The 13,743-nt window shown below is 46.1% G+C and overlaps 4 non-coding genes across 4 annotated transcripts; 2 read left to right on the top strand and 2 right to left on the bottom strand.

The window, feature by feature from the left end:
* Positions 1-989: 989 nt before the first annotated feature.
* On the top strand, positions 990-1,062 carry trnav-uac. The gene has a single exon. It is a non-coding gene; the product is annotated as a tRNA-Val (tRNA).
* A 2,843-nt stretch (positions 1,063-3,905) lies between these two features.
* On the top strand, positions 3,906-3,977 carry trnah-gug. Its single transcript has one exon. It is a non-coding gene; the product is annotated as a tRNA-His (tRNA).
* Positions 3,978-8,397: 4,420 nt separating this feature from the next.
* trnan-guu lies at positions 8,398-8,471 on the bottom strand. Its single transcript has one exon. It is a non-coding gene; the product is annotated as a tRNA-Asn (tRNA).
* A 4,601-nt stretch (positions 8,472-13,072) lies between these two features.
* trnar-acg lies at positions 13,073-13,145 on the bottom strand. Its single transcript has one exon. It is a non-coding gene; the product is annotated as a tRNA-Arg (tRNA).
* Positions 13,146-13,743: the final 598 nt, after the last annotated feature.

Here is a 13,743-nt window from a genome sequence, read left to right as displayed (position 1 = left end):
AATCAGAAATCCTTGTTTGAATCTCACCATGGCGGGTGTTGGAATTTAAATCATTCAGGTTTGTTATTGTAAAAAATACAGTTCTACAGGAGACTGCAGATCCACAGCAATGTGATTGACTCTTTTTCACAAATACTTTCATTGGGATTTTTAACATTTAGTAACAAAATGTATGCACAACATGAGACAGAGCCATTGGTAAGAATACAAAAGAAGAAACAAAGCAACAGCAACGTCATAAACATCTGTAAAACAGGTCGTCACTTTCACTGTGAACCAGGTTCTGTGCTCACATTCCCTTTTGTACATTTATATTTACAATCAAAGTCAGAACTTTTAACTTTATATTTACGCTCATTTTTGAACGGCGAAGTGGGGAGCGGGTGGGGGGGGGGTGGTGTAGAAGTCCTGTTCCCCCATTGAGTTTTCGAGGGAGGCTCGGATGGTCCATCTCCTCGGTTTTCCATGTGTGTGTGTTGGGAGGTACTCAAAAGGACAGACACAAACGATACTGTAACTGGCTTAGAGGAAATGCCAGAGACTTAACTGAACCAACTTTGAGATAGAAAAAACGGTCTTCCTGATGGATAAACAGGAAAAGCCAGTGTGGGAATCCAGGCTCAAAGTTGATTTACAATTACCCCTCCTTTCTTCTACATGAACGGTATTTAGGCTGCAGCATGTTACACACCAAAACACAAAGAGGTCAAATATAAGAAACACATAATTGTCAATTCTGAAACTCTACTCAAGCATTGAATAACGAAACAAATATTGTGTAAAGTCGGTTGCTTTGTTCTGTAGGATTTCAGAATGCTGCATTAATAATAGAAGAGAGCATTTCGCCGTTAGAGATTTGCTGAACAAATTCTTCAGTTCAATATAAGTTCTTCTTCTGGCTTGTAAGTTTAAACATCTGTTTTAAAGAAACAGACATGTTCTTTTAAGAAGTGACATGGCCTCTCAGCAAAGCTGAACCATGCAAAGCTGTTTCTGTGGTGTAGTGGTTACCGCATTCGCTTTACACGCGAATGGTCCCCGGTTCGGAACCGGGCAGAAACATCTGGTGCTTCCAGTTTAGTCTGTTGCTGAATATTACCTCAATCTCGTAACTGATCTTCATCATCGAGGAATAGCACGAGTTTGGAACTGCTGTGGGCCAGTGGCGCAATGGATAACGCATCTGACTACGAATTAGCAGATTCCAGGTTCGACTCCTGGCTGGCTCGCAGTTCCTAGTTTTGGCGTCCCCTTTAGTTCAGTGGGTTGGACAGCTGGTTTCCGATGCAGAGCAAAGTGAGCAGGGCATCATCAATTCTCGTTTCAGCTCTGGTTATTTATGAAAGTCCTGCCCTCTCAATTTAACTTCAAGCAAAACATAACTGATCTCCAGTTCAGCAAAGTTCAATATCTGATCCTTTGATAAGTTGAGACATCAGTTTTAAAGAAACGGGTTCTTGCAATAAGTTACATGGCATTTCAGCGGAACCATTAGCAGCTGCAGCAACACATTGCGGTTCAACATTGCACAGGGCCGCTGATTGCAACACTCCCAGCAGTTTATGTCGTGTAGTGGTTATCACATTCGTCTAACACGCGAAAGGTGAGTAGGAATGTCAGGATAGATAGGATGAATGTGTGGCTCGAGAGATGATGCAAGAGGGAGGGATTCAAATTCCTGGGGCATTGGGACCGGTTGTGGGGGAGGTGGGACCAGTACAAACCGGACGGTCTGCACCTGGGCAGGACTGGAACCGATGTCCTAGGGGGGGTGTTTTCTAGAGCTGTTGGGGAGGGTTTAAACTAATGTGGCAGGGGGATGGGAACCAATGCAGGAAGTTGGAAGGTAGTAAAACAGGGACAGAAGCAAAAGGAAGTAAGGGGAAAAGTGCAAGGCAGAGAAGACATAGTCAAAAATCTAAAAGGGCGACAGTGACTGAGGGGAGCTCAGTGAATAGGCCCAGTAATAACAAAAGGAATAAAACTGGAGATGTAATTATAACAGAGAACAGCATTGCACAGAACAGGCCCTTCGGCCCTAGATGTTGTGCCGAGCAATGATCACCCTACTCAAACCCACGTATCCAACCCATACCTGCAACCCAACAACACCCCCCTTAACCTTACTTTTTAGTACACTACGGGCAATTTAGCATGGCCAATCCACCTAACCCGCACATCTTTGGACTGTGGGAGGAAACCGGAGCGCCCGGAGGAAACCCACGCACACACAGGGAGGATGTGCAGACTCCGCACAGACAGTGACCCAGCCGGGAATCGAACCTGGGACCCTGGAGCTGTGAAACATTTATGCTAACCACCATGCTACCGTGCTGCCCCAAACATGCAGCTTGACCAACGGAAAACCTCATCGTCCGGGATTTGAACCCGGGACCTCTCGCAAATTCCAACAGCGACAATCATACCCCTAGACCAACGAGCCCCAAAGATGTTAAGATTCAAAACTTAGGTAAAAAAACCAACATAAGTGTACTTTACCTGAATGCTCGTAGTATTCGGAATAAAGTAAATGAGTTGATGGCACAAATCATCGTAAATGACTATGATTTAGTGGCCATTACTGAAACATGGTTAAAGGATGCTCACGACTGGGAGTTAAATATCCGAGGGTATCAAACTATTCGAAGGACAGAGTGGATGGTAAGGGAGGTGGTGTTGCTCTGTTATTTAAGGAAGACATCCGGGCAATAGTATGGGATGACATCGGTGCTATGGAGGATATCCATTTGGGTGGAAATCAGGAATAGTAAGGCGAAAAAGTCACTGATAGGAGTAGTCTATTGGCCACCAAATAGTAACGTTATGGTGGGGCAGGCAATAAACAAAGAAATAACTGCTGCATGTAGAAATGGTACAGCAGTTATCATGGGGGATTTTAATCTACATGTCGATTGGTTTAACCAGGTCGGTCAAGGCAACCATGAGGAGGAGTTTATAGAATGTATCCGCGATAGTTTCCTAGAACAGTATGTAATGGAACCTACGAGGGAACAAGTGGTCCTAGATCTTGTCCTGTGTAATGAGACAGGATTGGTTCATGATCTCATAGTTAGGGATCCTCTCGGAAGGAGCGATCACAATATGGTGGAATTTAAAATACAGATGGAGGGTGAGAAAGTAAAATCAAATACTAGTGTTTTGTGTTTAAACAAAGGAGAGTACAAGGGGATGAGAGAAGAACTAGCTAAGGTAGACTGGGAGCTAAGACTTTATGGTGGAACAGTTGAGGAACAGTGGAGAACCTTCCAAGCGATTTTTCACAGTGCTCAGCAAAGGTTTATACCAACAAAAAGGAAGGACGGTAGAAAGAGGGAAAATCGACCGTGGATATCTAAGGAAATAAGGGAGAGTATCAAATTGAAGGAAAAAGCATATAAAGTGGCAAAGATTGCTGGCAGATTAGAGGACTGGGAAATCTTTAGGGGGCAACAGAAAGCTACTAAAAAAGCTATAAAGAAGAGTAAGGTAGAGTATGAGAGTAAACTTGCTCAGAATATAAAAACAGACAGTAAAAGTTTTTACAAATATATAAAACAAAAAAGAGTGGCTAAGGTAAATATTGGTCCTTTAGAGGATGAGAAGGGAGTTTTAATAATGGGAAATGAAGAAATGGCTGAGGAACTGAACAGGTCTTCACAGTGGAAGACACAAATAACATGCCAGCGACTGATAGAAATGAGGCTATGACAAGGCTATGACCTTGAGAGGATTGTTATCACTAAGGAGGTAGTGATGGGCAAGCTAATGGGGCTAAAGGTAGACAAGTCTCCTGGCCCTGATGGAATGCATCCCAGAGTGCTAAAAGAGATGGCTAGAGAAATTGCAGATGCACTAGTGATAATGTACCGAAATTTAATAGACTCTGGGTGGCTCTTGAGTAGCTCGCCGTGATCGTATAGTGGTTAGTACTCTGCGTTGTGGCCGCAGCAACCTCGGTTCGAATCCGAGTCACGGCATTGCGGGAATGGCAATGACACGACATTGGGAGCGCCATTATTTTAGCTGGGGCTGGTTTAGCTCACTCGGCTAAATCGCTGGCTTTTAAAGCAGACCAAGCAGGCCAGCAGCACGGGTCGATTCCCGTACCAATAGGGGAATGGGGAGGGGAGACAATGGGAGAGGAAGCAATGAAAATAAGTTGATGGAAATAAACATGCGGTGAAGCGAGAAGAGTGATTTCACGGTGCGAAGTTGTTGAGCCTACTGTAAAATCCGCAAGGCCGTGCCGATTCGGAGGATGGGATGCTGTTCCTCGGCGTTGTGCTGAGCTACATGGGAACATAGCAGCAGGCCAAGATCGGACATGTGAGCAGGACAGTGAGTTCAAATAGCAAGCAACAGGAGAGTCTGCCACCTGTAACTGGCTTAGAGGAAATGCCAGAGACTTAACTGAACCAGCTTTGAGAAAGAAAAAACGGTGTTCCTGATGGAGAAACAGGAAAAGCCACTGAGGGAATCCAGGCTCAAAGTTGATTTGCAATTACCCCTCCTTTCTTCTACATGAACGGTATGTTACACACCAAAACTGTGTGATGCTTCGATAAGTTGAGACATCAGTTTTAAAGAAACGGCTTCCTGCAATAAGTTAAATGGCCTCTCAGCTTAAAAAAATAGAAGCTGCAGCAACACATTGAGGTTGAACATTGCACACGTCAACTGTTTACGATGCTCCCAGCAGTTTCTGTAGTGTAGTGGTTATCATATTCGCCTAACACGCGAAAAGTACGCGGTTCGAAACCGGGCAGAAACATCCCGTGCTTATCATTGTGTGTGACGAATTTTTGCACGAAATACGTTTGTTTCTCAATCTCGCACGTTCGAAGAAGTTCCCAGTTGGTCTCGCATAAGGTATTAAAATTCCTGCAACAAAGTCGGAAATACTGAATTTTCAAGACGCGGGGGGAATAAAAGCCTATTTTGCCACAATTCGGATATTAGCAGTTTGTTCCACCACCACAGAATCTATTGGGTTTACAGATGCAGATGAACATATTTAATCACCATTTCAAACATGTATAAATGTACGATAAAAGCAACTTGCGTCAATCGGAAACAAAATCAGAAAATTTATTTGCGCCGCAAAGAAATCATGTTGCTTGACCAAGGGAACACTCCATCGAAGGGCTCCCCCGATTTGAACCCCCGACCCCTCGCAAATTCCGACAGCAAGACACCCAAAGCGAGAATCATACCCCTAGACCAACCAGCCACGCAGATGCAGGCAAAGCATACTGTCATTGCCATCGAACGTCCATCTAACATCAGCGGAGAACGCCGAAAGTACTGCAACAACTCAGGGACTCAGGCGGCATTTGTCAAGTGGAAACAAGATTGAAACCCAAATCTGCGATGTAACGACACGCAAAATGGGTGCAGCATTTACAGTGTGAAACTACTGAACACACACTGAGTGTGAAAGCTGTATTGAGCCCAGTGGAAAGATGCGCTGCTGTTCCTCGAGTGTCTGTTGAGCTGTTTTGGAACATTTCACGACGCCGAGGTCCGGGAGGTCAGCGTTAAGATCCAGCTCCCCAGTCAGTTCAATTCTCCACTTTGGCTCTGTGGGTTAGATGGGTCACGTCCCTGTGGTTAACACAGATCTGGAGCATCAATTTTATCCAAACGCACTCGAGCTCAGACACTGTCTCTCTCTCTCGAGCATCATCTGTGGGGAGAGAAACGACGTTAGCATCCCGAGTCCTGAGAAATCTTTTTCAGAGTGGGCCAATGTAAATCAACCCCGCCGTCAGCGTCGCAAACAATTCGTAATCTCTGACCTGGAGTAAACAGCTTGTCCTGGATTTAAACCCACGACCACTCCCATAGGCATTGATTGAAAATCTCTAAACGAGAACCAGACCTCGAGACCAAAGAGCACAAATTTAAGACCGACATTCAGCAAAATATAACTTATGTTAATTTCGATATAATTTCTACATCTCACGGCTTTATATGTTGAGACATCTGTTAATTTAAGAAACAGCTGTCGCTTGCAACAAGGGACCTGGCCTCTCAGACAGACCATCAGAATCTGCAGCAACACAGTGAGGTTGTACATTCCGCACGTCCATTGATTGCCAGCGGTTTCTGTAGTGTAGTGGTTATCACATTCGCCTCACAATCGAAAGGTTCCCGGTTGGAAACATCGAACATTTAGGATTTCGTGTGAGAAAAGTTTGCACAATTATTGGGCACAAAATAATTCTGTTTCCTGATTGTTGAATCTCGTGTGTTCCAGGACTATGAAATTTCGTCTCACATGAGCCACTAAACTGAATTGAACATTAAGGCCCAAGCACTGAATTTTCGGCAGGCAATGAGAGGTGAAGAAGAGGATGCTTCAAACGGAAACAAAAACAGAAAATACTGAATAATAGGTGGGAAATGACGAAAATGTCTCGGGCAGAAAGAAAAAGGGAATGTAAATGAGGCTAATCAAGGCTATGAAAGGTGCTGATGGCGCATCAAGCGGTCAAAATGTGTTAATGGCAGAACAAAGGTAAGCAGTGCGTCAGAGAACAATTACAAACAGGGATCAGATTGCTGAAGTAGGATGGGGAGGGGGGGGAATGCTGAGGGTAAAACATATCAATGGAAGGAATGATAAGTTGGGTCAAGGCGTTCCGGGAGAATGGAGGTGATGCGCTTCATGATCAGCCTCTCAAAGCACTTCATTACAATTGACGTCAGGGCCGCCTGCTCCAAAAACGAATTCAAATTGAATCCAATTCATGGCCCCCAGAAGAGAGACATACCAGATCCACGCATTCCACCTGACCTCACGCTCGCCTTAGCAAAAAGGCGAGAAGCGATTTCCTCCCACAGTTCAAAGATGTGTAGGAAATCTGGATTGGCCTTGCTGAATTGGCCCTTAGCGCCCCTTCGTCTCAATTGGGCGAAGTCTGTTCCTGATCTGTGTGGGAATCCAACATAAAACATGTCGGGTCAACAGAAACTTCAGGGATTTTCCATCGAAAAATTGATTTCTATTAAAGTCTAAACCTGGCACCATGTGCTTCCCATGTCCCAACTGATAGTAATTCTCATGTTGCTCGGCGGTTATTGTACATAATAATAATCTGACTTCGGAAACTGTGATGGTGGGTATGGGTGAATTAAGGGCTGCTGGGGCACTCGACAGCGGATTGTTGGTTACCTGCTCAAACCGAGCATAGAATGCATTAAGTTCATCGGGAAAGGATGCGCTGCTGCCAGAGATACAGTAAGACGTCTTACAACACCAGGTTAAAGTCCAACAGGTTTGTTTCAAACACGAGCTTTCGGAGCGCAGCTCCTTCCTCAGGTGAATCACAAAACAGAATCATTTAACCTGGTGTTGTAAGACTTAGAACATTGAACAGTACAGCACAGAACAGGCCCTTCAGCCCTCAATGTTGTGCCGAGCCATGATCACCCTACTCAAACCCACATATCCACCCTATACCCGTAACCCAACAACCCCCCCTTAACCTTACTTTTATTAGGACACAACGGGCAATTTATCATGGCCAATCCACCTAACCCGCACATCTTTGGACTGTGGGAGGAAACCGGAGCACCCGGAGGAAACCCACGCACACAGGGGGAGGACGTGCAGACTCCACACAGACAGTGACCCAGCCGGGAATCGAACCTGGGACCCTGGAGCTGTGAAGCATTTATGCTAACCACCATGCTACCCTGCTGCCCCTACTACCCTGCTGCCCCTTCTTACTGTGCTCACCCTAGTCCAACGCCGGCATCTCCACATCATGGCCAGAGATACTGCTCGACCCGGCCCGGTTATGTAGATCTTTGGGCTTTTTTTCTGAGGGATTCTTCTCCAGAGACCGCTGAGATAGGCCCATTGAAGATTTAAAGACCGATGTGGTTGGATTCTCAACTGAAAAGGTAATCAAAGGTTATCCGGGGTAGGTGAAATGTGAATCTGAGGTCATGTTCGCATCTGTCACAAACTTATTGAATGTTGAAGAAGGCTCAAGGGGATGAATAGCCAACTCCTGCTCAACATTCGTCTGTTAGCAGGTCCGTGAGGAGGTGTCACAATCTCCTGAGTTATCGAGGGAGACACAGCATCGTTGAGCTATTCCCCAGCTCGGCGCCATGAAGGATATTACAGCGATAGAGGCAACTCCATGCCGCAGCCGGTGCACGGTACGTGTTGTCAGAACAGGAAAATCGCTTATTGTCACGAGTCGGCTTCAAATGAAGTTACTGTGAAAATCCCCCAGTCGTCACATTGCGGCGCCTGGTCGGGGAGGCTGTTACGGGAATCGAACCGTGCTGCTGGCCTGCTTGGTCTGCTTTCAAAGCCAGCGATTTAGCCCTGCCCTAAACACCCCTAAAAACATATCATCCAGGAGTGGAACAACAATTCGTCTCTGGGTGGGATCGAACCACCAACCTTTCGGTTAACAGCCGAACGCGCTAACCGATTGCGCCACGGAGACGACAAAAGGATCAGAACTCTGTGCATTTCAACAGTGACGGCCAATCCTCTGATTGCCAGGGACCGAATGAGAATGCTGGCAATATTGGTCCCCTGAGGCAGTGCGGAAAATATCTGGAAGGAGCGTACACATGGTCCCGCGGGCATGGACATTTGTGAGACGTGGAATCAACACAGGCCCGTGGATTTTACAGAACTCACTTGGACAGCACCACACTTTCGTTAAAACACGTCCCTTATCCGGGAACCTCCATAACAGAAAGCAGGAAGCGTCAACATAGATTTGATGTATTTTCGATCAGAAAGTCGATGTTCTACTGAAGACTACTGGGGGCTCAGACTCATTGGCATAAGGTCGACCTAAGTTAACGGTCCTGGAAGATTTTATTATCCCCACATCTGAGAACTTTCATTACTGCTGCTCGGAAGTGGATATTCCAAGCTTAAATTTACTGTGCATCGCGACATGCTGATTAATCTCACGAATCCGAAACGGCTCCTCTATTGACCTATACAAGGACAGAGACGGCAATGCAATTGTGGAGAAATAGACCTGAGTATTTTTCTGAATCCAGATCAAACCATCCTCCGGTACAAGGGCAGGAACGCAAATTTACTGGAATTGAAAATACTCTCTGAGGCTTTCGTACGTGGTTGTAGCTGCTTTGTGACACTGTGCTCATTGCACAGTAATAGACCGCCCCGTCCTCCACACTGAGCGCGTTTATATTGAGGTAGCCATTCTTTTTAGACTTGTTGGCAGCCGCCAGATATCGTCCTGAGATCTCCTCTTTCTTCATCGTCACTATGTTAATGATGACCAATCTCGGCGGCTGTGCCGGCTTTTGCTGATACCAGAGCATGTGGTACATCGTCCGGTCTGTATATTCGCAATCTAACTGCACTGAACCCCCTTCTGATTTCTAACCTGTCCCGGTTTTAATGAAATGTGATGGTGAAAGACGAACTTTGTTGTCCTGTCGACAAATGCCGCCTCACTACCTGAGCTGTTGCAGTATTTTGGCGTTCTCCGCAGATGTTAGATTGATTTGCGATGGCAATGACAGTGTGCTGCGGCTCATTTCGTGGGGCTCGTTGGTCCAGGGGTATGATTCTCGCATTTCTGTTTTCTGTTTATATTTCCGTTTGAAGCATCCGCAGTAAGTTGCATTGTCATACATTTAGACATGTTTGAGATGGTGATTAAATATGTTCTTGCAAATTCCGACAGCAAGACACCCAAAGCGAGAATCCTACCCCTCGACCAACGAGCCCCGCGAAAAAAGCTAATGCATACTGTCATTGCCATCGGAAATCAATCTAACATCTGCGGAAAACGCCAAAATTACTGCACCATCTCAGGGAGTCAGGTGGCATTTGTCGACAGGACAACAAAATTGGTCTTTCACCATCACCTTTCATAAAAACCGTTTTTTATGCCAGTTTTTTATGTCTTCTCCAACATTCAATAAGTTTGTGACAGATGCGAACATGACCTCAGATTCACATTTCACCTACCCCGGATAACCTTTGATTCCCTTTTCAGTTGACAATCCAACCACATCGGTCTTAAAATCTTCTTTGGGCCTATCTCAGCGGTCTCTGGAGAAGAATCCCTCAGAAAAAAAGCCCAAAGATCTACTTAACCGAGCCGGGTCGAGCAGTGTCTCTGGCCATGATGTGGAGATGCCGGCGTTGGAATGGGGTGAGCACAGTTAGAAGTCTTACAACACCAGGTTAAATGATTCTGTTTTGTGATTCACCTGAGGAAGGAGCTGTGCTCCGAAAGCTCGTGTTTGAAACAAACCTATTGGACTTTAACCTGGTGTTGTAAGACTTCTTACTGTATCTCTGGCAGCAGCGCATCCCTTCCCGATGAACTTAATGCATTCTATGCTCGGTTTGAGCAGGTAACCAACAATCCGCTGCCAAGTGCCCCAGCAGCCCTTAATTCACCCATACCCACCATCACAGTTTCCAAAGTCAGATCGGCCTTCCGGAAAGTGAACCCACGGAAGGCGACTGGCCCGGACGGGATCCCTGGTCGTTCACTCAGAGCCTGCGCATACCAGCTGGCAGAGGTATTCACAGACACCTTTAACCTATCCCTACTCCACTCCGAGGTCCCCTACTGCTTCAAGAAGACCACCATCATACCGGTACCAAAGAAGAACGAGGCAACATGCCTCAATGACTACCCTCCGGCGGCCCTGACGTCAGTTGTAATGAAGTGCTTCGAGAGGCTGATCATGAAGCGCATCACCTCCATACTCCCGGAACGCCTTGACCCACTTCAATTCGCATACCGTCGCAACCGGTCTACATCAGACACCATTTCCCTGGCCCTACACTCATCCCTAGAGCATCTCGAAAACAAGGACTCCTACATCAGACTCCTATTTATTGACTACAGCCCCGCCTTCAACACCATAATCCCAGCCAAGCTCATATCAAAGCTCCAAAACCTAGGACTTGGCTCTCCACTCTGCAACTGGATCCTTGACTTTTTAACCAACAGACCACAATCAGTAAGAATGAACACCAACACCTCCTCCACAATAGTCCTCAATACCGGTGCCCCGCAAGGCTGTGTATATAGCCCCCTACTCTACTCCCTGTACACACACGACTGCTTGGCAAAACTTGGTTCCAACTCCATCTACAAGTTGGCTGACGATACGACCAGAGTGGGCCGGATCATGAATAACGACGAGTCCGAATACAGGAGGGAGATAGAGAACCTAGTGGAGTGGTGTAACGACAACAATCTCTCCCTCAATGCCAGCAAAACTAAAGAGCTGGTCATTGACTTCAGGAAGCAAAGTACTGTACACACCCCTGTCAGCATCAACGTGGACGAGGTAGAGATGGTGAGCAGTTTCAAATTCCTAGGGGTGCACATCACCAAAATCTGTCCTGGTCCACTCATGTCGACGCTATCACCCAAGAAAGCACAACAGCGCCTATACTTCCTCAGGAAACTAAGGAAATTCGGCATGTCCACATTAACCCTTACCAACTTTTACAGATGCATTATAGAAAGCATCCTCTCGGGCTGCATCACAGACTGGTATGGCAACTGCTCAGCCCAGGACCGCAAGGAACTTCAGAGAGTCGTGAATAGTGCCCAGTCCATCACATGAACATGCCTCCCATCCATGGACTCTATCTACACATCCCGCTCCGGGGGAAAGCAGGCAGCATAATCAAGGATCCCTCCCACCCACCTTACTCACTTTTCCAACATCTTCCATCGGGCAGGAGATACAGAAATCTGAGAACAGGCACGAACAGACTCAAAAACAGCTTCTTCCCCACTGTCACCAGACTCCTAAATGACCCTCTTATTGACTGACCTCATTAACACTACACCCTGTATGCTTCACCCGATGCCAATGCTTATGTAGTTCCATTGTATATCTTGTGTTGCCCTATTATGTATTCTCATGTATTTTCTTGAATTGTGTTTAATTCCCTTTTCTACCATGTACTGAATGATCTGTTGAGCTGCTTGCAGAAAAATACTTTTCACTGTACCTCGGTACACGTGACAATAAACAAATCCAATCCAATCCAATCCAGTTGGACTTCCTCAAAAGAAGTTTCTTCAGTGCAACAAGAATGCAGCTTTCCTGTTCTCGGTCAGCGGGTCAAACTCGGTGTCCTGTTTCTGTGGTGTAGTGCAGAATGAATGTTTACTTTACATTCAAAAAATCCTGGATTGGAAACCACGTAACAATATTGTCAAATCTCATTCGATTAAGTGTTTGGGAAAAGTTGCATAATTGACATTTTCATTGTCACACATCCCGAATAACCCTTGAACCGAGTTAATCTGCCGTGTGGAACCCCGGTCCCCAGAGCTTCAGCCTGATTCTCTGCATTGCCAGTTTAGTGACAATAACACAACTCAACACCAACTATCACCCCCAGTGAATCCGCTCTCGATTATTACCTGAATATAATATCTGACAAAGCAAATGTCATTTGCTCTCATAAATGCCGGAAAATGCATTCAGGAGAAGCAGAAGTGCTGAAAATTGCCGGCACACTGAGCAGGAACATAGATGCTCCTGTTTTGACTCGTCAAAAATATTAACTGTTCGTTCAATTGTGATAAATGCAGGTCAGAGGCCGGGACTCTCTCTGTTAATATATTAAATTGATTAACACTAAAAGACCGGCTGGGAATACTGCGGAGAGTAATTCACCCCCTCCCCCACTTTCCAGCGTCCTCACCATCAGCAGTCACACGTCAGAAATTCAATGGCTCAAAGGGCAAAGCTGGCTGGGTGGATTGGCCATGCGAAATGACTGGGTTACGGGGGTGTGGGCCAAGTTAGGGTGCCCTTTCCAAGGATCGGTGGAGACTCGGTGGGCCGAATAGTCTCCTATTGCACTGTTGGGATTGTATGATTCCACCAATATTGATCTCCTTCAGTTCCTCCCTCCATTCCCAACATTTCTGGCATCTGATTTGTGTCAGTTTCTGTCTTTTTAGAATATACTGGAATTTGTCAAAAAGGCTACTAAATTGGGTTAAAGTTAATAAATAAGAATTTTTTTCATGGACTTTGCAAACTGATGTGGAAAAATTTGCCACGAGCCAGCCAGGAGTCGAACCTGGAATCTCCTGATCCGTAGTCAGGCGCGTTGTCCATTGCGCCACTGGCCCCCAGCGAAATGAAATTATTGAAAATTGGTTCAATACGTCACACAGACTATTTATCCAAAGTGTTTCACAACTCTCTGGATTCTGTCAGCATCTCCCCCCCCCCCCCCCCCCCCCCCCCCCCCCCCCCCCCCCCCCACCCCCGGCGGATTGGATCGGAGTCGGGGTTGAATTTGGTGACAATGTAAAATACACCAATGCTGTTTCCAGCCTGGGAGGTCATCCCCGAAAAACAGAAAGAATGGGCTGCCAGTTGTGGGATCGTGTCCAGCGTCTGTTTGTGGGGATATGCAGTTGGTGAATGGCCAGGCTGGAGTAACACTGACCAGGACATAAAACAACAAGTGAATGAATGTAAGTTTGGAAATTCTGGACAAACTGCAGGCTCTGTTTCCCCTGCTGCCTTTATTCCCCTGGAACTGATACTCTCATTTTCTGTTTTCATCAAATGTCCGAACGCTGTAAAGTTCCGATCATGTCCACCAGAGGGCGACATGACCACATGTTTCCTCATCAAATACCCGCCATAATATTCACCTTAAGTTGCTGTCTCAGTCAGCGCCGGCTCGAGGGTTGCTGGCGCCCCAGGCAAGCTGAACTT

The sequence above is a fragment of the Scyliorhinus canicula genome, unplaced genomic scaffold (genome assembly GCF_902713615.1).
Source record: "Scyliorhinus canicula unplaced genomic scaffold, sScyCan1.1, whole genome shotgun sequence".
Taxonomy (NCBI): Eukaryota; Metazoa; Chordata; class Chondrichthyes; order Carcharhiniformes; family Scyliorhinidae; genus Scyliorhinus; species Scyliorhinus canicula.
This window is presented reverse-complemented; position numbering and strand designations above follow the sequence as displayed.